The sequence below is a fragment of the Pipistrellus hanaki genome (genome assembly GCF_964339955.1).
Source record: "Pipistrellus hanaki genome assembly, chromosome: 1".
NCBI classification, from domain to species: Eukaryota; Metazoa; Chordata; class Mammalia; order Chiroptera; family Vespertilionidae; genus Pipistrellus; species Pipistrellus hanaki.
The window spans coordinates 67,648,145-67,670,419 of record NC_140503.1 but is presented as its reverse complement, the minus strand read 5'-3'; the positions used below and the strand labels follow the sequence as shown (position 1 = coordinate 67,670,419).

Here is a 22,275-nt window from a genome sequence, read left to right as displayed (position 1 = left end):
TGTGAGCTGCTGTTTGCTCATCCTGATTTAAAGGAATGAAGCAAGTCTACATATATTCCTATGGGAAGACTTTTAAGATAAGAGTAAACCAAGATTGAGCTGAAACCAGTTTGGCTCAGTGAATAGAGCGTCAGTCTGCGGACTGAAAGGTCCCGGGTTTGATTCCGGACAAGGGCATGTACATTGGTTGTAGGCACATCCCCAGCAGGGGGTATGCAAGAGGCAGCTGGTTGATGTTTCTCTCTCATCGAAGTTTCTAGCTATCTATCCCTCTCCCTTCCTCTCTGTGAAAAATCAATAATATATATATATATTAAAGAGTAAACCAAGATTGAGTAAAGCAAGGAGGAAAAAAGTTCAAGGACATATCTAAATACACAGAATATTCCTTCAGGCTATACAAGAGACTGTAGGTGTGGTTGCATCTGGGAATTGGAACTGGAAGGCTGGGAGAAAGGGAAGATAGAGAGGCTTCTGCTGGATATCATTTTGTCCCCACTGGAGTTATATATGGTGTGTGCATGCTTTTCTTATTCAAGAAAAACATACTCTTAATAAGTGGGTTCACAGTAGCAGAACCCCAATTTGAGATATTAGCTGAGCCTTAGTATCTCCTTCCCTAGCTAGCATCCCCCTACCTGAACTCTCCATGTTATAGAGCACATTTGATTCTCCACACAAATTACAAACTCTTTTGAAGGTCTCTTTATATTTGCATCCTTTCTTGCTTCCTGCCACACATACAATTGGTCCCAGTGTTTTGCACCAAGTAGGTCTTTTCCACATACTCAGGACACTTCAGTTTCCTGTATCAGCTAATGTTGATGCTATAAGCAGCACCTGGGCTACTTCAGTACCACAGCAACACCCCCAAATCCCAATTTCAGTTACTTCTGTGTAGGTAGAATCAAATTAAAGTCAACTTCAGGCACTGAAGGAAGCAATGTGTGGGAATCCTTGGTCCACGGCAGGCACTCACTCCAAGCTGAATATTCACATAAATGAAATGACCACTGTGGCAGAGTCACTGCTCTGTGTTCATCACAGAACCACTTTTCCGGGGTGCACATGAAACATCCCCAGCCTCCCCCTCCAGTCTTCAAGCTGTCCCAGGACCACAGCGAAGGTGTCTACAAGCCCAGGGCCAGCTTTCAGGACACCTACACACTGGGCATTAATCAGGGTGAGAATGGAAAGCACCCCCTCCTGTCTCAAAGAAGGGTTATGTGCTGTCACAGCGGCCCAGCTGTGTGGTGCGCTGGGCAGTACAGCAGCAGAGACAGCTGCTGTGGCAGTATTGACTGCCACCCACTCATTCTCCTGGAACAGTGACCCAGCTCCCTGCTGGAGGACGGCAGGACGGATGATGAAATTCTCAGATGCTTGCTTTCCAGTGACATTTATGACCCTGATATGTGAGTTGCCATGACAATTTCCACATATTAGATCTACGTTCTCTGGATCCTTCTATGTCTTCAGTGGGGAGTAAAACTTGCGATATTCAGTGTTAGAATTCTCTCCATCCCTACGGAGTCTCCAAGTCAGAGGTTTCGGCATTCCTTGTTTGTGGCCTACGGTTGGCATATGAACTGGGTCTCAGGGATGGATTCACCTTGAGCATGAGGGAGATAAAAAGAAAATAGTCAGTCATAAGGACAATAAAATCACCTGATAAGATGACAACCACACAGTCTTGGAGTTGGAGGGACCGTAAAGATTGTGCTGTTCAGGCCCAGCATTTTGCAGGTGTTAAGTGAATACAGGAAGGGAAAGTGACTTCCCCAAGGTCACAGAGCTACTTAGTGAATCCCAGAGGGTTAGAACGTGAGTCTCCTGACTCCATTTCCAGCTCAGTGCCTTTTCTAGAGGCCATGAAATGAGGGCATTGAATAGCCAGTAGAATTTGTTAAAAAGTGGAAAAGAGAGCCTGCCTTTCTTTAATTCATTGCTCAAAAGTTGTCATTGTTTGGGGCTGGAGGCTGAAAATTGCAATCAGGGACACTCCTAAAAATACTAATGAATTCTTTCCTCTTTCATGAACTATGACACAGGTGCACGAAGGGTTAATTTATGGGAATTGATTTTGAAAATACAACTTTTTAATGTAAAAAGAGGGCAGTTATAATATCTTAGTTGCAAATTTTCCAACTCTGAGAATTTGTCAACTCTTTATTGCATCTTCAATGTTCAGGACTTTCAAATTGGAAAACCTTCGTAGGTTTCACCTATATGTAAGGTGATGATGATGATGATGATAAAGGGAACATTTCTTGAACACATACTACATGCTAGTCACATAGCTAAAGTTAAATCACATGCTACAGGATCTACATTTATTCTTCCACTTAATCTCAATAAAGTCGAGTATTACTGCTATCCCAATTGTATAGACGAGCAAGCTGAGGCCTAGAGTTTTGTGGTACAAAGACTTAAATGCAGTATCTACATTCAGACAGGCAGAGAGCCTGTCCACACACTGTTTTTCATGAAATTAGAAACAGTCCTTTAGAGGTGCAGGTGGCCATCCCATCCAATGTCTTTCTTTAATAGATGAAGAAACTGGCACTTAAAGCAGTGGTTTGTTGTGAGTTACATGATTAGTGACTGAGCCCAGGCATCGCACCTCAGGAGAATGCCTTAAACTGTATTATTGAAAATGTTTTTATTTAAAAAAAAAAAAAAATCTCACCTATGCATTTTTTCAGCAGCTTCCCAGATATTTAAGGAGAGCTGTTTAGCTGTGGATTACTACAGATTAGCTGTGCAATCATTAAGAATCCTGGCTTCATCCCCTCCAATCTTGGGCTATTTGTTTCATGTCTCTGTGCCTCACTTTTCTTTACATGTAAAGTGGGGATATCAAACTCCTGTACAGTGCTTGACACAATGAAGCCTCTGCATAAATATGTGCATTTGTATAATGATGTTATCATGCATATGGGAGAAAGTGGAGTTGGAGGTGGGGGATAGGGATGTCCCCATATTGTGCAAGTAGCGCTCTGGCTGGACATTGAAACCAAGTGGCCACTAGCCTTTTTCCCTTATGCCCTTAGAACTGTACCCACACATCCCTCTCTCCAGTCTGCTTACTGCCCAAGTTCCAGTCCACCAAAGCTAGCATTTGTGCTTGCCATACTATCACAGAGCCATTCCCTGCCTTCACTCTATTGAGAGCCTTGTGTTGGGCAACTCACTTTGCTGGCAACTCACTTTCCCTGGGCCTTGGTATAGTCATCAGTTAAATGAGGAGCAACTAGAGAGAGTAATGTGTGAGTTAAAGTATATGTTAAAAAGAATTTTATGGTTGGGTCTAGAAATCTCATATTATTTTTATGGGAAATGTGTCTTGAGTTACAAAAAATAATCAACAGCGGAAACTGGTTTGGCTCAGTGGATAGAGCGTCGTCGGCCTGCGGACTGAAGGGTCCCGGGTTCAATTCCAGTCAAAGGCATGTACCTTGGTTGTGGGCACATCCCCAGTAGGGAGTGTGCAAGAGGCAGCAGATCGATGTTTCTAACTCTCTATCCCTCTCTCTCTTCCTCTCTGTAAAAAAATCAATAAAATATATTAAAAAAATAATCAACAATCAGGATTTTTGGAATATAATCCACTGTACCCAGAAATATCCTACAACAGCTGTGCAGTACAGAAAGAAGGATTTTCAAAGAACGGGTTGGGGGTTGAGGGGTGGAGATGGGAGCTGGGGATGTAGTGTTTTGGCTCAGAAACTCTATTTTGAATAGAAGAGGCTGGAAGCTCGAAGGGTAGGAGAGGAGAGTCCTGAACATTTGGCTGTCTTTCTGCACAGATAATAAGTTTGACGACCTAGGGTGAATCCAAAGTGACATGATGCTGTGGTCCTGAAGGTTACCAAACTGAAAAACCTAGATGCTGCTGTAGCATCAACATTAGGTGATACATGAAACAGATGTGTAGGGGGAGGGCGTAAAGAGAGGGAATGTTCTGAGAAACTGAGGTCAACAAGTTCCTATCACTCTTTTAGGGAAGCTCCCCACCACCCCTAACCCCTCAGATCCACGTCTCTGTTTTCTCCTCATCCTTGTTGTTGGTTAACTTAATGGGTGTTCATGTGATCAGTCAGCTTTGGCAATCATTGGCTGAAATCTTGGATCTGAATCACAGGCAGATGTGACTGCTGCCGTGTGAATGCGGGAGTGACTGGCTGTGTCATCAATAAAGAGTAGTGATGGTCATCTGCTGCTGCTTTGCCCGGGCCATTACGCCTTCCAGATCAATCTGGTATTGTCTAAAAACTCAATCAGTCAGCCAGTTAAGTAAATATGTTGAACCAGGCTCCATGCTGAGCACTGGGATTATTAGATTGAAGATGACCCGGCTGTGCTTTTGAGGCACCCACCTCTTCATTGTTAGGTCCAACTCTACTCCTTCTCAATAAATCTGACCTTCTCTTCATCAGTTCTGAGCTGTGATCCAACCTGTCCATAGAGAAACCTCTCTTTTTCTGCTACTTCCCTTCACTAAGCTCTCAGTTTCAAGTACTCATACACCCACCCCATGAATTTTACTCATCCTGCAGCCCTCTGATGCAATCCCTCACTCATCCTTCCTCTTCAGGGTACATTATTATTATTATTATTATTATTATTATTATTATTTATCATTTGCCCTTGTGCTATTCATAGCATTGTGTTAGGAAGAAAACACATTTATTTTTTTAGACTTTTTATAAGATTTTTTATTGTATGTTATCTTCTCATTTTTTTTCAAACATTTTTCCTCTCTCTGTTCCCTTGTTTTTCCCAGTATTGACCAAAGAACAAATGGTGAATTTATGCTCCTAACTGACAGGCATCCAAGAGACTTCAGGGGTGAGGAGCCAAGACAGGAGCATGGGGGACAGATATTTTGGAAAAAACAATAACAGATACACAAGGCAGATCCTCTGCCCAGGGAAACAGATTGTTGTTGGGTTTTGGTTTTCTTTTTCTTTTTTTTCACCCCTTTGCCTTTCTCTACTTGCTTCCAAGACGGGTTTGAAGCTAGACAGCTCAAACAGAGAGCCTAGTCCACCAGCTCCAAAGTCCGGGACATCTAATTTTTATTCTACAGTCCTTTACTCTGTACCCCTATACAGTCTCTTTGCCCATTCTCTGTTATGTGGTTTTCACTTCTTCACCCTTGGTGGATAGCCTACCTGACTATTTTAGTTTTACACTATCGCCATATGGACAAGGCTGCCTGATGGCGGGCGACCTTGACAGACATCTGGGTGGGAGGTCCAGGGGAGGGGCAAAAATACATTTATTTACACAGCCCTGCATCTCCTTTATTTAATGATTTTTAAATTGATTTTTTAGAAAGAGAGGTAGGGAGAAGGAGATGGAAACATAAATCAGCTGCCTCCTACATGACCCCTACTGGGGTGTAAGCCTGCAACCAAAGCATGTGCACTGATGAGGAATGGAACCAGTGACCTCGCTCAACCAACTGAATCACACTGGCCAGGCCCTGCAATTCCCATTTTTGTCCTCCTAAAAAAGTTGAGTTCCAACATAGATTTGTGCTTAGAGGGGGAACTTGTGCAGTCTGAGCCTCTGCCAGTAGATAAGAAGGAAGTAAAAGGGGCTGAATTCTGCTTCAGCTCTTGGACCAGGCCGCAAGCCCAGCAGCCCACAGAAGGGGGCACTATTTTCAAATTGATCTGAGGGATGCCTATGTCTAATTGCCATGTCCAATGGGACGACCTTTTTACAATTTGTCTGCCTAAAGTGGGTGCTTTTTCTAATCCACAGAGTTGAATTTCTTCTAGGTGTTGTCCTTTCCACACTTATGCCTCCTCTTCTTCATGGCTGCCTTCACTTAAAACAAAGCCCAATGCATGTCACGAGAACAGGCTGAATTTACATTTTTCTACTAAAAGTTTTGATCCTCTTCCCTATGAATAAAAGCCTTTTTAATTTATCATGTAAAATATGCGGGGACTAAAATAGAAGCAGCAATCCCACCAGGCCAACAAGTGCAGGATTTTCCCACCTAGAGAGATTAAAAGTGCTGAAGGGCTAGGAAGAGTTAAGCCAGTACCTTCCATGCTTAGTTAAATAAATTGCTGATTAAAGTTCTACTTCAGCAGGGCAGACACCTTGCAGAATCCTCTTGTGACCCACAGGCACAACCGCACCATCTGAGCTGAGGGCTGAGGGCGCCCCTGCAGCTGCTGGCTGAGCTCGTCAGGAAGCCAGTGTGTGCCGTGGGGAGGCAATTAGACAGATCAGAATCAGGAGCTGCTCCAGAGGGCACATGAATTAAACACTGAAACCTGGAAAATGGAAAGCCACTTCTACTTACCATCAACTTCACTTTTTCATCTTTAACTTGAGTGGAAGAATTGTGAGATGTTGTCAGCATACAGTTTTCAGATACTCTCTTTTCTCAGAAATGACTGTCCGCTGGTTGTCTAGTTGTTTTATTTGCTTTAATGACAACTGGAGAATTTTTAAAAATCTCAATGTTTAGGCAGCACCCCATATCAGGTACATCAGGGTCTCTGTAGATGGGTCCCATCAAATGCTCCTCAAGTGATTCCAACGTGCTAAGTTCAAGAATCACCATTATAGATCAGTGCCTCTCAAAGTGTAACATGCATGTAGAGTTCCTAGTAGGTCTGGGATGGGACCCAAGGTCCTGCATTTCTGACTGGACCCCCTGATGCCAGTGCTGCTGGTCCACTGAGGGTAGAGAACTCTCCTCAATGGGTTTGACTATGAAAGGTACAATGGAACAGGGCAGATAGCTAGAGGAACATATGGAGTCAAGGAAGGATTACTGGTATTATTTTAAAGGGCATTATAAAAACATGTTTGTACAATGATAGGAATAGTCCAGGAACAAGAGAGAGGGTTTAACAATGAAAGAGAGATGGAAACAACTGAAAGAGCAAAGTTTTGGGAGATGCAGGAGGAGTGAAGTCCTGAGTAAATATAGAGGAGTAGAGTCTTCACGGATCAGAAGGAGGGAGTATGCACACAGGCCACAGACTGAGAGAAAATATTTGCAAATCGTAAGTCCAATGAAGGACTCATATCCAGAATATATAAAGTGCTCTCAAAACTCAATACAAAAAAAAAAACAACAACAAACAACCCAATTACAAATGGGGAAAATATATTTTTAAAGAATTCTTTTTTAAATTTTTACTTATTAATTTTTAATAATTTTTAATTGATTTCAGAGAGGAAAGGAGAGGGAGAGAGATAGAAACATCAATGATAAAAGAGAACCATTGATTGGCTGCCTCCTGCCCACCCCATAATGGGGATTGAACCTGCAACCGGGCATGTGCTCTTGATTGGAATCGAACCTATTACCCTTCAGTCTCTAGGCAGATGCTCTATCCACTGAGCCAAATTGGAAAAATATTTTAATATTCACTTCACCCAGACATACACAGATGGCAAATAACAGCATGAAAACATGCTCAACATCATTAGGGCAATGAAAATTAAAATCCAATGAAATGCTACCACACAGCTGTTAGAATAGCCCAAATTGAAAAGACTGCCATAGCATGCGTTGATGAGGATGTGGAAAAACTAGAGTTCTAATGCATTGCTGGAATGTAAAATGATATACTTATTTGGGGAAACAGTTTAGCAATTAAAAAAAAAAGTTAAGTATACTTTTGCCATGTAATCCAGCCATTTTACTCTTAGGTATTTACCCAAGAGAAATAAAAACAGATTTTTATTCAAATATTTGAACATGAATATTCATAGCAGATTTATTTGTAATAGCCAAGAAGTGAAAATAGTCTGTTATGATCTGAATGTTTGTGTCTCCCCAAACATTCTTTTTAAAAGTATATATGTAGTTATTTACTTATTTTTAAAATTTCTTTATTAAGGTATTACACATTTGTCCTTATTCCCTCATTAACCCCCAACACCCCCACTCATGCCCTCACCCCCCTGGTGTCTGTGTCCATTGGTTAGGCTTATATGCATGCATACAAATCCTTTGGTTGATCTCACCCCTTTATTCCTATATTCACCTACCTTCCCTCTGAGGTTTGATGTTCTGATCAATGTTTCTCTGTCTCTGGATCTGTTTATATATGTATTTTTATTGATTTCAAAGAGGAAGGGAGAGAGGGAGAGAGATAGAAATATCAATGATGAGTGAGAATCTTTGACCAGTTGCTTCCTGCACACCCCTCAATGGGGACTGAGCCTGCAATCCAGGTATGTGTCCTGACAGAGAATCAAACTGGTGACTTCTTGGTTCCTCGGTCAATGCTCAACACATTCTTTAAGAAAAAAAAAGATAAAAAGCCCAGATCAAATATATGAACAATAAAATGTCAATAATTACATGTCCATCAACAATTGAATCTATAAAAACAAAAACAAAAACAAAAATGAACAAGCAGAACAGAAACAGACTGATAGATACAGACCATTCTGATGATTGCCAGAAGGGAGGGCTGTTCAGGGGATGGGTAAAAAATGTGAAAGAATCCTATATAATAAAAGTGTGATATGCTAAGTGTCTGACCAATCGGTTAACCATTAAGTGGACCGCTTGACCAGTCGCTATGACATGCACTGACCACCAGGGAGCAAGTACTCCTACTGGTAGGTTAGCTTGCTGCTAGAGTACAGCCAATCAGGACTGTGCAAGAGAGCTGGACATGCCCTGGAGTCCTCCCTTGGTCCTTCCCTGGCCAGCTGACCAGTCCTCATCGGCCCCAATCGAGACTGGGTGAGATATAACAATGTATATAAACTGTAATTGAAAAATTAAAATGATTTAAAAAAAAAAAAAGAAAATACATTATAGATGTGATTTATTTAAGAAAGACAATATAGAAGTATAGCAACAGACCCATAACAATGTAAAAGGATTTGGCTCTAATCAAATGATTAATCAAATGACTGGTAAATGAGTGTAGTATATATTTATCTATATATATGTAAAAGGCTAATATGCTAAGTGTCCAAATGTCCAACCGGTTGCTATAACACTCACTGACCAACAGAGGGCAGATGCTCAACACAGGAGCTGCCATGATGCACACTGGCCATTTACAGAGAAATGGCACTGTGAACATGTGCTGAGAACCAAGATCAATAGTAATTAATGCTGAAACCGGTTTGGCTCAGTGGATAGAGCATCAGCCTGCGGATTAAAAGGACCCGAGTTCGATTCCAGCCAAAAGCATGTACCTTGGTTGCGGGCACATCCCCAGTGGGGGGTGTGCAAGAGGCAGCTGGTTGAAGTATCTCTCTCATTGACGTTTCTAACTTTCTATCTTTCTCACTTCCTCTTTGTGTAAAATCAACAAAATAAATAAATAAACAAACAAACAAATAAATAAACAAACAAACCATCCCTTTAAAAAAAAATAACAGTAATTAATATAAATGTCCAGTCAGAAGGCTGAATTGGGTTCTTTGAATATTCACAGGATTGGGCTCTTTGAATATTCACAAATAATATTTGCATTTTATTACCTACTGCTGACTCAATGACCTAAAGCAAACTCCCCCAACCTGATAATCTTACTGTTTACTAAACATTACCATTGATATGTCTATTTGAATTCCTAAAAGGCAATTGTGTATTCTAGTAAATAAAACAAATGGGAAAAGAGACTCAGTGGAACTTGGCTACTACAGCTAAGCTTTCCCTGGCTTCCCCCATAATTTCAAATTTATATTTCTTGTCTTGTGTTTTAATTTGTGCATCAGCTCTTTCTACAAGTCTTTGAACCTGAGGCCACGGTGACCATAGCCTCACAGGCCTAGTGTCCATAAAGTAACCTTCGGCTTCCCCCAAGTGGGACACTGGCCCTGCCACCACCCCAGAGTGACAGCCCACCAAATCACAGCTGATGCTGCTGAAACCCCATGGCACATGGCCCACAATTCATCCCAGCCCAGCCCAGAAATCTGGGCGCCAGTTAATGATGTCTTATATTATAGCAATGCCTTTCTTCCTTTCCCTAGCAACTACCTTCCTTGGAGTTTCTTCAGCCTAGGAGCACAACATTTTACACTTTAATGAAATGTCTGTGAAGTGTTTTCCTTTGTCTCATCTCATTTGATCCTCACAGAAGTCCTGGAGTAGGTAGATAGAGACTTGGTGGGATCCTATTTTCTTTTCATTAGCCAGAAAACAGAGATTTAGAAAGTTTAGAAACTTGACCTGACTGAAAAGAAGTAAGAAATGGTGGACTTTGAAAATGACTTCCGGTTTTCTCACTGTGCAGAATATAGTCAAACACTGTTTCAGTTAAATATTTTACCCTTTGTTCTCCCTGCTTGATCTACAATAATAATCTGCTTTGTGTTGATATTTACTGCTGTGTTTCTGACAATTATCTGAAAGAGAAGTTGGGGTGCTTTACTGGGTTGGAAAAAATTTAGTTAAATAAGAAAGCAGGTCTAATTAAGCAAGTTTATCTATATACATAAAGCTCTTGCTGGCACCAACTGTATGTGTGTTTCCATCTGTCATTGTGAATTTGGTTGAAACTCCTATTATAAAAAAAAAGGGGCAAATAATGATATTAAAATATTTCTTCTAATTAATTTCCTTTCAATGTGCATGAATTCATGCACTGGGCCTCTAGTGTGATATAAAATAAAATGTTTAAGGTAGACATCATTTTGATTTCCTAATTTAATAAAGTTTTGCAGTCTTGATGATCATTTTTAAATTAAATTTATTGGTTAATAAACTTATATAGGTTTCAAGTGTACAAATCTATAACACATCATCATTATATTGCATTAAGTGTTCACCACCCAAAGTCAAATTTTTTTTCATCACCATATATTTGACCCCCTTTACTCTTTACTACCACCTCCTCAAGCCCTCCTTTTCAAATGGTAACCATCATACTGTTGTCAGTGTCTATGAGTTTTTATTTGTCTGTTTGATGGTATCAGATAAGAGGCCTTCTGCTATGATGATGTAAAGATTTTTGTAATTATTATCCCACTTTCCCAGCCAATCCATCATATATCAGTAGGTGGAAGTACTGAGGCAATTCCCTCAGACTCCTCATGCTCTCGCCTACCCTTTGAAGGCAGCTTCTGATTCTAGAACCATCAAGCTTCTTGCACTTTTAACCTTCAAGATGTTAAGACTGTACAAAACCACCTCAGAGGCCCAGAATTCTGCAAAGACAGGAAAAACACTTTCCATTGCTATAAATAAAAACCTGAAGCCCGTCACACCTCATTAATATCACACATGTTAGGAGCCACAGACAGAAAGGAAAGAAGTGCAAACAAAACATCTGTTGCTTTATTTAGAAACCAAGCCCACGCCAGAAAAACAAGTCTCTGGTTTTCGGGCATGTGGAGATTTCAAGTGCCTTACCCTTGAAGACTCGAGGTAGGGAGCATCATGTTCAGTCCTGGTTCGTGTCCGCAACACTTGGTGCCAACTAGAGCAGAAGGAAACAGCAGAGCTTCTTTCTCTGCCTTTGTTGACACCAACCACCCAGAGCACAAAATATCTATCTTGGACTCAGGCCTTTCACTGAAAGACTCCCTGGAGGAAAGGCAGAGGCCATCCAATGCCTACTGATGATTTCTCAACTCAGCAATTCCTGAGACCTAATGACAGGCAAAGGAGGTGGCCTGCACACCCCTCTGAAGGCCCAGGTTGGCACCAGGGCTGTTGCTCAGTGAGAGGGATGGGAAGATACCCTAAACTAACAAGGACATCTCTGCTCTGGATCCTGCACCACCCTGAAATGCCCCCACTTGAGTGAGAATCCACCAGCTGAAAGACAGAAAACTGACAGCAGAGATGTCTCTTAATCAGGTCTCTGTTTTCTATTATCTAAATTCCACACTTACATGTACTTTATTTTCAATCCCTATTTTTTTCTTCCATTTTCTTTTCCTCCAGCATGCATGCCAACTCCTTCAATGTGTTTCCTAACAATAAGGGCTGCCATCTGCATGGGGGCTTCCAGATTACCAAGTGCTTTTATAATTTAGAAGTGAGCTTCTTTGGGACACGGTCTTAAATTCTGTTCACTTTGATTCTTAGAATCAATCCGAGCCAGAGATAGGGTTGATTCCAATAGTCTAGGTACCTCGAATAACACACCCAGAAGAGTTTTGATCACTGTTATGAAGATAACAATAGGAATTTGAGGCTTGGCAGAACTCCTGTTGGAGGCCCCATCTGACAGTCTATCACACAGTGTCCCAGAGAGCTGATATCACACTTTGGTTGTTTCTGTGTCTCTAGGCCCACAGTGGCCCTGGCCTGGGCCATCTGCAGCAGGGCGCTCTGACACTGGGGAGGCTCTCATTTTGAAGTTGTCAGTCCCCATCCTGTGCTGACTCACAGTCGACTTTTAGAACAGTCCTCACGGAGGTTTGGCTTCTCTCCAGTGGGCTCAGCTGAGGACCAGCTGCCTGCTTGCTCACGGCCTCTGGTCTCTCAGCCCAAGTGCCTGGTGTCTGTGCTCACTCTGCCTCGTTCAATCTGGATTTAGCAATGAACTCAAGAAATGTTTGTAATGCTTTTGAGCAGGAAGCATCCTTTGCTTCTTGGAGTACAAGGAGATATTTTCTTAGTAGCATCATTTAATATCTCCCCTCTTCGGCTATGCTTTGCTGAGTCTTAGTACTCTAAAGTCAGTCCTGACATCCTGCGTTGCTGTCAGCATCTGACATCTGGGACTGTGCCAGCCACTTGGGGCCTCAGAGGGACAATTGAGCATAATGAAGATGGCAAAGCTAAAAACAAAAAACAAAAAAACCAGCAAAAAATTGCATACTCGATGATGTTGAGCCACTAAATTAACTAATAGTAGAATTGTTCTACCTCCAAAATTTGTTAGGTTTTAAAGTGTCTTTGTTAAGCTCCTTTTAGTTGGGTCTTCTGAAACTTGAAGCCAATAGCATTTTAACTGAACATTTTCTCTGAACATTAATATTGGAAATAATTTCTGCCCACGTTGCATTTCTACAACATGTCAGCTATATTTCTGTTTTGGCAAATTTCAATCTTAGACTGCATGGTTTGCATAAATACAACTTCCCTCATCAGTCTGTACTCCTGATCTTGGTCAGCAGAGCACTCCATGCCACTCCACTAACGCACTTCATGTACCACTAATCCTGTCAGATGCCCTGTAAACAGAGGTTCTGTGGTCACTTAAATTTGAGAGATGCAGTATGTTAGATCCTTCCCTTCCTTCCAGATCACTCAATACATTAGCACATAGAAATAATGAGGTGTAATTTTATGGGTGAGGTTCTAATCCTTACTAGATGTGTGGTAATCCTTGGTTTGTTATTTAATTTTTATGAGCCCCAGTTTTCCCACATGTAAAGTAGGTAAAAAAGAAAAAGAAATTCTTATCACACACTGTTGTCATGGAAACCTGAAAGAATGTATATCAAATATTTAGCCATGTACCTGGCCATGCTCCACATTGCTTTGGGCTCAGGTCACCGGCACTAGGAGCTTCTTGCTTCATGACCTTGTCATTAGTTCTATACTATGCTATTAGTTCATATTTGTGAGCTTATTCACTGATTACTTTTATGTTTCAGAAAAGTTTCTCAGGGACTTTGTTTCTTTCCAAATGGCTCAAAGAGCACATGGTAAGTGGAGCTCATGTAAGTTCTTAATAATGATTATAATTACTATTATTGTTGTTATTATTATTAATAGCAGCACACTAAAGGCTCAGAGAAGTCCCACAGCAGAGAAATCTGGTGTTGCATTCCTCAAACTTACCCGAGGATGCAGCCACTTAGACACAACACCTTCCCATATCCAGCAGAGCTGGTGGTACATACTTTGAGAAATGCAGCTCTACTCACATCACTCAGGCAGGAAACCGGATAGCTATCCTAGGCAAATCCCTCTCCCTCACCATCCCGCCCTCCATTTAGTCCATCATCCAGAGGGTTTGTCCTTCTGATCTTACCTCCTAGATCCTTTTCAGACTCGCCCATTCCTTTCTATCTCTATCAGCACTGCCCTGGAGCACCAATATCTTTGCACAAACCTAACGGAACTGCCTGCCTTTTAGTCTCACTCTTCTTAAACCCACCCTCTCTCTGCACCAGAGGGATCCATCTATGCAAAGTGATCATGTAACTTCCTTATTCAGCGCTTTTCAATGGCTCCCCAACTCCTATAGAGCAGAGCTCAGCTTCCTCACTGAGGCACTCAGGTGCCCGCCCCCCCCCCCCCCCCCCTGGCTGCTACCTCTCTCTCCTTGTCTCCCAGGCCCTGCTTTCCCTTTTCTACCCTTCCTCTACCAAGCTGCCCGTGACTGCCCAAGCATGGGTGCTCCTAGTGCACTGCGGACTTCTCTCTGCCTGGAACTCTCCTAACTTGCTTCATTTGCCGCTTCCTTATCATTCACAACACAGCTCGAGGGACAGTGCCTTGTGGTCTAAAATCCCTTCTCTGTGCTTCCATAGCAACCTGCTTCATTGAAAGTATTTGTTCATATGTTTATATTATCACTTATCCTGCTTCATTGAAAGTATTTGTTCATGTAAAAATCTCTCCCATTAGACTGTGAACTTTTTAAATGCAGAAATTGTGTTCTTATTCCCCTTGGCCCACCCAGCTTGCCTTTCTACCCTGGGGCAGGCACTCATTAAGTCTGTGGTGAATTCAACTATTCTCACCTGTCTTCATGCTCCAACTAAAAATATAAAAAGACCAGGCGCCCCAGAATGTCTACTTGGACTCTGGAGTGGCCCACCCCCGACCCTCTTTTTTCTGTCTTGGCCACAGCCAGCTGAGGTGGGTAACCCCAGAGGGACTTAGGACTCCAGCCTCGCCTCGGTCTGAGCTGGACACCAGCATGGCCGCCTGCAGTAGCGCAACCCGCAGCCTCGCTGCACTGAGTGGGGAAAGCCTGTCAGGCTGGCTTCCTGCTGCCCTCTGGCTTCAGGGTGGTTTGAGATGAGTTGGGCTGGACGATCCAACCTAGCAGCAGCTGTTCCTGCCTTTAGGGACATTGGGGAGACAGCGAGGAGAGGGAGTGAGCCTGGGAGCACAGAACCAGCCCCACCTGGGGGTTCCACAGGTGCCTGGGAGCAGGTCCCTCCATAGACACCAGCTTTTGGCCAGCATTTAGCATCATAAAAAGCTTTGTGTTCTATTTAGTGGTAATGATTTTTTAAAAATCCAATAATCGAAATGCATGCAATTGGATTGTTACTCAGAAGAGTCAATCTGTGCCCTAAATCAGGATCTCTGGCAAACCAGCTCCGATAAGGCTTCTAGGCACAGGGGAGAGAAGGCAGCCTCAGCTTTATCAAGCCTGATTTGATTAGTTTCGCCAGTCAGTTTTGTGCACTCTGGCCACAGGATAAATCATCTCTCCATCTTGCTGGTCTGCCCTTTTCCTGCTGATTTAAAAATAATAACCGTACTTCCCTGTCAAATGGTCACTGGGTTTATAAATGATGCTCAGGAGGAAAACCCATGAGACCGCCTGCCATCCTCAGATGTCACGTCTCTTTCTTGGCTAACAGAAAACTGACCTAACTCAATAGCAAGAGGGTCATTGTCACTTCACCCTTTTATCCACAATTGGAGTCCCTGAGAGAACATCAGTCACAGGAGAGGATGTTTCAGAATGGTGTTTTACAGCTCACATTTCTAATCATTTAGAACCATGCAATGTTTCTGAGCAATAAAGGAGCTTAATACAATCAAATTGGACCATTTTCTTTCACAGATTAGGAAACTGAGGGCCAGGACAGGGAAGTATTTACCTTGCCAGAGCACCCAGCAGGTTGGAGGTGTGATTGGAAGGATGTAGCAGGAGTGTGCATGGCTTCAAAGAGGTCTTCTGGTACCTATTTCAACTCACACTGGTCTAATCCTTTTCTGACCATGGATGTGCTCATGCTGCACAGCTATACCCTGATTCTCTTTGATTCCTGATGTATCCTAGTTATTCTCTAAACTAGACTGGAGACTGTTGCTAGACAGGATGAAGACTATTTTAATGGTGACTCTGTAATACTTAACATGAGGTTGGGTATCCTATCTAATAAAATAGTAATATGGTAATTGACTGTCACTCCGTGATACCCACAGTCCAACTGTTAGCTGTGATGTGTAGGGGGCAGACGCTCAATGCAGGAGCTGCCAAGTTGCAGTGACGCACCCACAATCGGAGAGGAGGGAGCCTGATTCTGGGGTATGTCACCCGAGAACCACCCTCTCGAAATCCTTTGATTGGGGGATAATGATGAACTAGCTTCATGGCCCGCAGGCCAGGACAAGGGACCACACTGGTGCATGTGCACTGGGCCTCTAGTATATACATATATTAGTCACCAGCAGTGTTCTGGTAAATAAGCTCTCAAAAGGAAAATAAAAAGTCCCTGTTTGTAGCATATTCTGTTTTGTTTTTTTTTTGTGGTACAAATCCTTCCCTCATGGCACTAAATGTGAAATTGGGAAGAGATATCCAGGACTGGCTCTCTTAAGCCTATCCAAGCCCATTCCAGCACTAATAAACAGGTGTCTGATGCATTGTGCACACACATTGTATGAGGTGTACTTGTCAGCAAGCCTAGGGTTAAAGAGATATAGTTTGTCAATGTTTGGCATACATATGAAATAATTAGTCATCATAATCCTCATTCATTGATTTGCTAGTAAAAATTGTTGGGCATTTGCTAATGTTTTAGGTATTGTTCTAAGAATTAGCTTCAGCTAAATGGGGGAAGCAGATATTAAGCAAGCAAACAAAAGAATACACAGATAATTGTTTAGTTATAAACCAAACTATATGTTCTGAAGAAGATCCAGGGTTCTGAGAATATAACCAAGGGAACTTAAATTAGAGGAAGCAGGAGTGAGTAATTCAGGAGAGGACTTATGCAAGTGGAGTGAAAGGGGGACACTCCCAGGAGAGGGAACAGTGTGTGCAAAGAACCTGAGGCAGGAAAGATCTTGACCCTGTAAGAGATTAAAAGAAGGGCAGTGTGGCAGGAAAGCAGTGGGTGAAGGGAATGGGAAGAGGTGGGACTGGAGAGTGGGCTGGGGCCAGGTCACACAGGGCCTACACGCTCAGGAAGTTAGATCCTATTTTAAGTTCAGTGAGAAATTACATTAGTTTACACAGGGTAGTGACATAATTTGAAATAAAAATAACATTATTTTACACAGGGTAGTTCTAGACCAGTGGTCAGCAAACTCATTAGTCAACGGAGCCAAATATCAACAGTACAACAATTGAAATTTCTTTTGAGAGCCAAATTTTTTAAACTTAAACTATATAGGTAGGTACACTGTTATTAACTTAATTAGGGTACTCCTAAGATGGTCTTCGCTAAAAAACTCAAGGGGCCAAAGAACCGCATGTACCTTGTAAGCCACCACTGTTCCAGACATATTACTATGATTGTTTTATAGGAAATAGATGGGTGGGCTGGAAGTAGGGAGAAAAAGTGGAAAAGGTAAAACCAGTAAGGAAACTATTACAGAGTAGAGGTGGGAGATGGAGTTTACTTTTTTCAGGGAAAGGAAACTCAATCCAGATATTTGCAGTAAAATCTTCACATGCTCCAACCTATCCCTCCACATGCAGTAATTAAATGTCTGTTGCTAAACCAGTTGTCTTTCAGTTGGATGGGGTACCTGGAAAAATGTCTACACTTTCTCCAAAGCAGGTCCCCTGGTCTCAGGGACATGTATCCATGCACATTCTAAGTGGCATTCATCATTTGCTCTTCCTTCCCTCTCCTCACACTCTAGATGCACCCCCTCTGTGCTCCTCTGAACTCCTGCTCTGTGGGTTTATCTGCACTGCTTCCTTCCTCAAGGGTCATCTAAGGACCGGTGTCACCTTCTAACTCTTTGTGACCCATTAGACAGAATAAGGAACTCAACCAGAACAGTGAATCAACTGTCACTATGCATGCTGTTTAGCTGACATGGTTTTCAGGGAAAGATTTTTCTCAGTGAAGCAGCAGTTCATTAACTTATAATGTGATGCAGGCTTCTTTTCTATTGGACACCACCACCAGGCCTCTGAGCAGCTGCTCTGATTAGCACTGCTCTCCTGTCATGGCTTGTGTGTGTGTGTGTGTGTTGTGTGTGTATATATATATATATATATATATATATATATATATATATATATATAATCCTGCCATGGTTTTTAAATAACAGATCATGATCTATCACAAAGTTAGTTGAGTGCAATCAACTCTTATAAAAAAAGGGTTATGCCAAAACCAGTTTGGCTCAGTGGATAGAGCATCGCCCTGAGAACTGAAAGATCCCAGGTTCAATTCCGGTTAAGGACATATACCTTGGTTGTGGGCACATCCCTGGTGGGGAGTGTGCAGGAGGCAGCTGATTGATGATTCTCTCTCATCGATGTTTCTGACTCTCTATCCCTCTCTCTTCCTCTCTGTAAAAAATCAATAAAATATATTTTTAAAAAAGGTTAGAATAGAAAATATCAGTGTGCATTACACATAGTAATTGTACATAAAATGTCGAAGGTTTCATGCAACTTATTTTAGTCATGGAGTGCGTTTTGGGTCACTATGGAAAATGTATTTGTCACTGTAGGTCAGAGTTCAAAACACTTGAGAAACACTGCTTTGTTGCTTCCTGCTGCAACCAAAATCTTCTTGAGCCATGATTCTCTCCTCCTTCCCCCACTCACTATTGCTTCTCCACACCCACTCAGGAAGCTTCCTATCCAAACACATATGTTCCCTGCTGGATCCCAGCACAAAGCACAGCAATGACACTTTACAGTTTTCTCGTCTCTCACTAGAAAAGAGTTTCTCATTTCCCCACAGAGTTGGGAAATTATTTTGATCTATTTTTCTGTAGCAAAAAAAATGTGCCAAAAAATAAGATTGCGTAAGTCAGCATAGACGTTCCAAATTGTAGTCTGAGAAGAGTTTACAGTATAAATTCAAAGATAGTTTATCTGATTGGAAAGAGCAAGGTTCACCTTACCACTTTGTGGCCATACAGGAGAGGATCAAAGTTTTGAGGATGTAGGGCATCTGCCAGACAAAATTTCAGATTAACACTGAATAATTGTTTTAGCAGAAGTATGTCCCAGGTAATATTTGGAATAATAAAAAATTATTCATTGTTTATCTGAAATTCCAATGTAACCAGGCATCTTGAATTTTTATTTGCTAGATCTGAAAATTTTAATGGCATGGTAAGCTTATACATTTGGAGGGAGGTGTCTTCTTTAAGTTAGAGAATAACAAAATACCTTTCTTTGAAAAATTTACAAAAATATATGATACTGTAAACATGTTAGAGATTCTTTTAGGACATTTGAAGAGGCTGTGAGATGGGAAAGTGAGGGGCTCTGACACATCGGCTGCAGGAGCTTAGTGGTGACTTGGTCAGCTTCCCTGTCGCTCTCAGTGCAAAGAGGAAATCTGTAGATGAGCCCTAAGCTATGGCAGATAGGGAAGGTTTTCCACCCACTTTGGGGAGGGAGGGGGTTAATGGCTGAAGGAGCAGTAAATAGTGAAGGAAAAGTAGATGGTCCCTGCTCCTATCATTTAATGAAGAGAGGGAGGAAAGAGGGAAAAAAAAGGGAAGAGGAAGAGGAAACAGAAAAAGAAAGAAAGAAGACCAGAAGCCAATAAACACAGAGTCCTGGCAACAACACCCCATTTCCGTGCCCATCACTTGGAACAGTGATTTTCCAAAATAGTTTGCTTCCTTTGGGAGTGAGGACAACTTTTCAAGCTGATCACAGTATTGAAAGCTTTGAGAGAGTAACTTTTCAGACTCAACCTCTCCACCACTCTTTCAAAAACACTCAGGTCCTCCTTCCCCACCTCCTGCCCCACTTTAGAAAGACAGACACACGTTAACCATCTCCAATTTTGTACCAAGGTGCATTGCTCTGATAGTGAAAATAAGATGTAAAATCCAAGAACACATCACTCTAGAGCAGGGGTGGGAAACCTTTTTTCTTCCAAGGACCATTTGGATATTTATAAGATTACTAGAGGCTCTGTACACAAAATTTGTGCACTCGGTGGGGGAGGGAGGGTTATCCCTCAGTCCATCATGTGTCCTCTCAAAGTCAGAGAGCCCTCAGGGGATGTCTGACTGCCTGCTTAGGCCCATGGGGAGAGGGCCTAAGCAGGCAGTCAGACATCCTTAGCATTGCTGCGGAGGTGGGAGAGGCTCCCACCACCACCACTGTGCTCGCCAGCTGTGAGCCCAGCTTATGGCTGAGTGGTGCTCCCCCTGTGGGAGCACATGTACTACCAGAGGACAGCTCTTGCATTGAACATCTGCCCCCTGGTTGTCAGTGCATGTCATGGTTTTTCTGCCATTGGGCTGAAACTGGTGCTCTGACATCCCCCGAGGGGTCCCAGATTTGAGAGGGCACAGGCCAGGCCGAGGGACCCCACCTCTGCACGATCAGGGCTAGGGATTGATGCAGGAGGTTGGCCAGCTGGGGAGGGGCCATGGGAGGGCTCCAGGTCGTGTCTGGCCTGTCTCACTCAGTCCAATTGGCTGGACCCCGGCAGCAAGCTAACTTACTGGTCAGAGCATCTGCCCCCTGGTGGTCAGTGCATGTCATAGTGACTGGTTGACCAGTACTCTGTCTGCCCCCTGGTGGTCAGTGCATGTCATAGTGAGCAGTTGAGTGGCCTCAGCATATCATTAGCATATTACACTTTGATTGGTTGAGTGGCCATCTGGATGACCAGACACTTAGCATATTAGGCTTTTATTAAATAGGATTTGCCTAATATAATTCACGTAATATAAATTTCTACTGCTCTGACAAAAGCTCCTAGATTTTTTGAATTTTGAGTCCTGCCTGCAATTGTCATGGCAGGGCTGGACCAAATGATTTTGGCCCTTGGGCTGGACATTCTCCACCACTGCTCTGGAGGGGAGTCCCCTGAAAGAAAACTGAGGAAGGCCGAAGGAGAAATAATGAAGGGAGCAGTGGCATACTCTGTTCTCTCTCTCTTCCTCTTCCTCACAGTTAAGATTCAGAAGAGAGAGGTTGTTGAGGGGGGAATACATATTAAATCAATTATTTGAAGTTTTTAAATCACATTTCCCCCCTCTCCTCGCTGACGAAAAGTATACCCGATGTTCTTATTAGTTTGACAATGAGAACTGCCTTTGTCAATTAGATTACATGGTAGATATTTTCTATAATCTGAGGGTATTAAATCTATAACTTCAAGGTTTTGAGGAAAATATCTTTTGGTTTGTTTGTTTGTTAATCTTTACCCAAGGATATTTTTCCGTTGATTTTTAGGAAGCATGGAAGATATAGGGAAAGACATAGTAGAGAAACATCTATGTGAGAGAAATTCATCTATTGGTTGACTCCTGCATTGGCCTGCCCTGACCAGGACCTGGGCCATGGAGGAGCCTACAACCAAGGTACATGCCCTTGACTGTAATTGAATCAAGAACCCTTTGGTTGGCAGGCCGATGTTCTATCCACTGAGCCAAATTGACTAGGGCTTGTTCAAAAGATCTTGAATGCACATGTGCAACATACAGTATGTCAGAAATGACATTTTATATATATATATATATATATATATATATATATATATATAATTATATTATATATTATATATAATATAATATAATAATATATTATATATTATATTATATATATTATATTATATATTATATTATATATAATGTATATAATATATATAATATATAATATATATAATATATATTATATTATATATATTATATTATATATTATATTATATATATTATATATTATATTATATATAATAATATATTATATATATTATATTATATATATAATATAATAATATATATATATATATTATTGATTTTTTTACAGAGAGGAAAGGAGATGGATAGAGAATTAGAAACATAGATGAGAGAGAAACATCAATCAGCTGCCTCCTGCACACCCCCTACTAAGGATATGCCTGCAACCAAGTTATATGCCCTTGACTGGAATTTAACCTGGGACCTTTCAGTCCGCAGACCAACGCTCTATTCACTGAACCAAACCGGTTAGGGTGGAAACTACATCTTCTGTAACTATAAAGAATTATAATAGAACTTGTAAATTTAAAATATGCCCAGGGTATATAATTTTCCCTACTTCTTTAAGTAGGAGGAAAACTTTTGAACACACAGCCACAGGCTTTGTTGCCCTTTGGTGGCACTTCCTGTGTTTCAAGGCTGCCCCAGGGCCTATTTCAACCATCTGTGACAGGGGCTGGAGAGACTCTTCTTGGGAGGCTGAG

The 22,275-nt window shown here is 41.9% G+C and overlaps 1 long non-coding RNA gene across 1 annotated transcript in view; it reads right to left on the bottom strand.

Moving 5' to 3' along the window:
• Positions 1 to 1,422: 1,422 nt before the first annotated feature.
• The window catches only part of LOC311628314, a 35,148-nt gene continuing 14,295 nt past the window's right edge, over positions 1,423 to 22,275 (bottom strand). The window contains exons 2-3 of the long non-coding RNA XR_014796005.1: positions 6,329 to 6,354; positions 1,423 to 1,612 (exon numbers count right to left, since the gene is read on the bottom strand). This is a non-coding gene — a long non-coding RNA (uncharacterized lncRNA). The remainder of the gene's footprint in view (positions 1,613 to 6,328; positions 6,355 to 22,275) is intronic.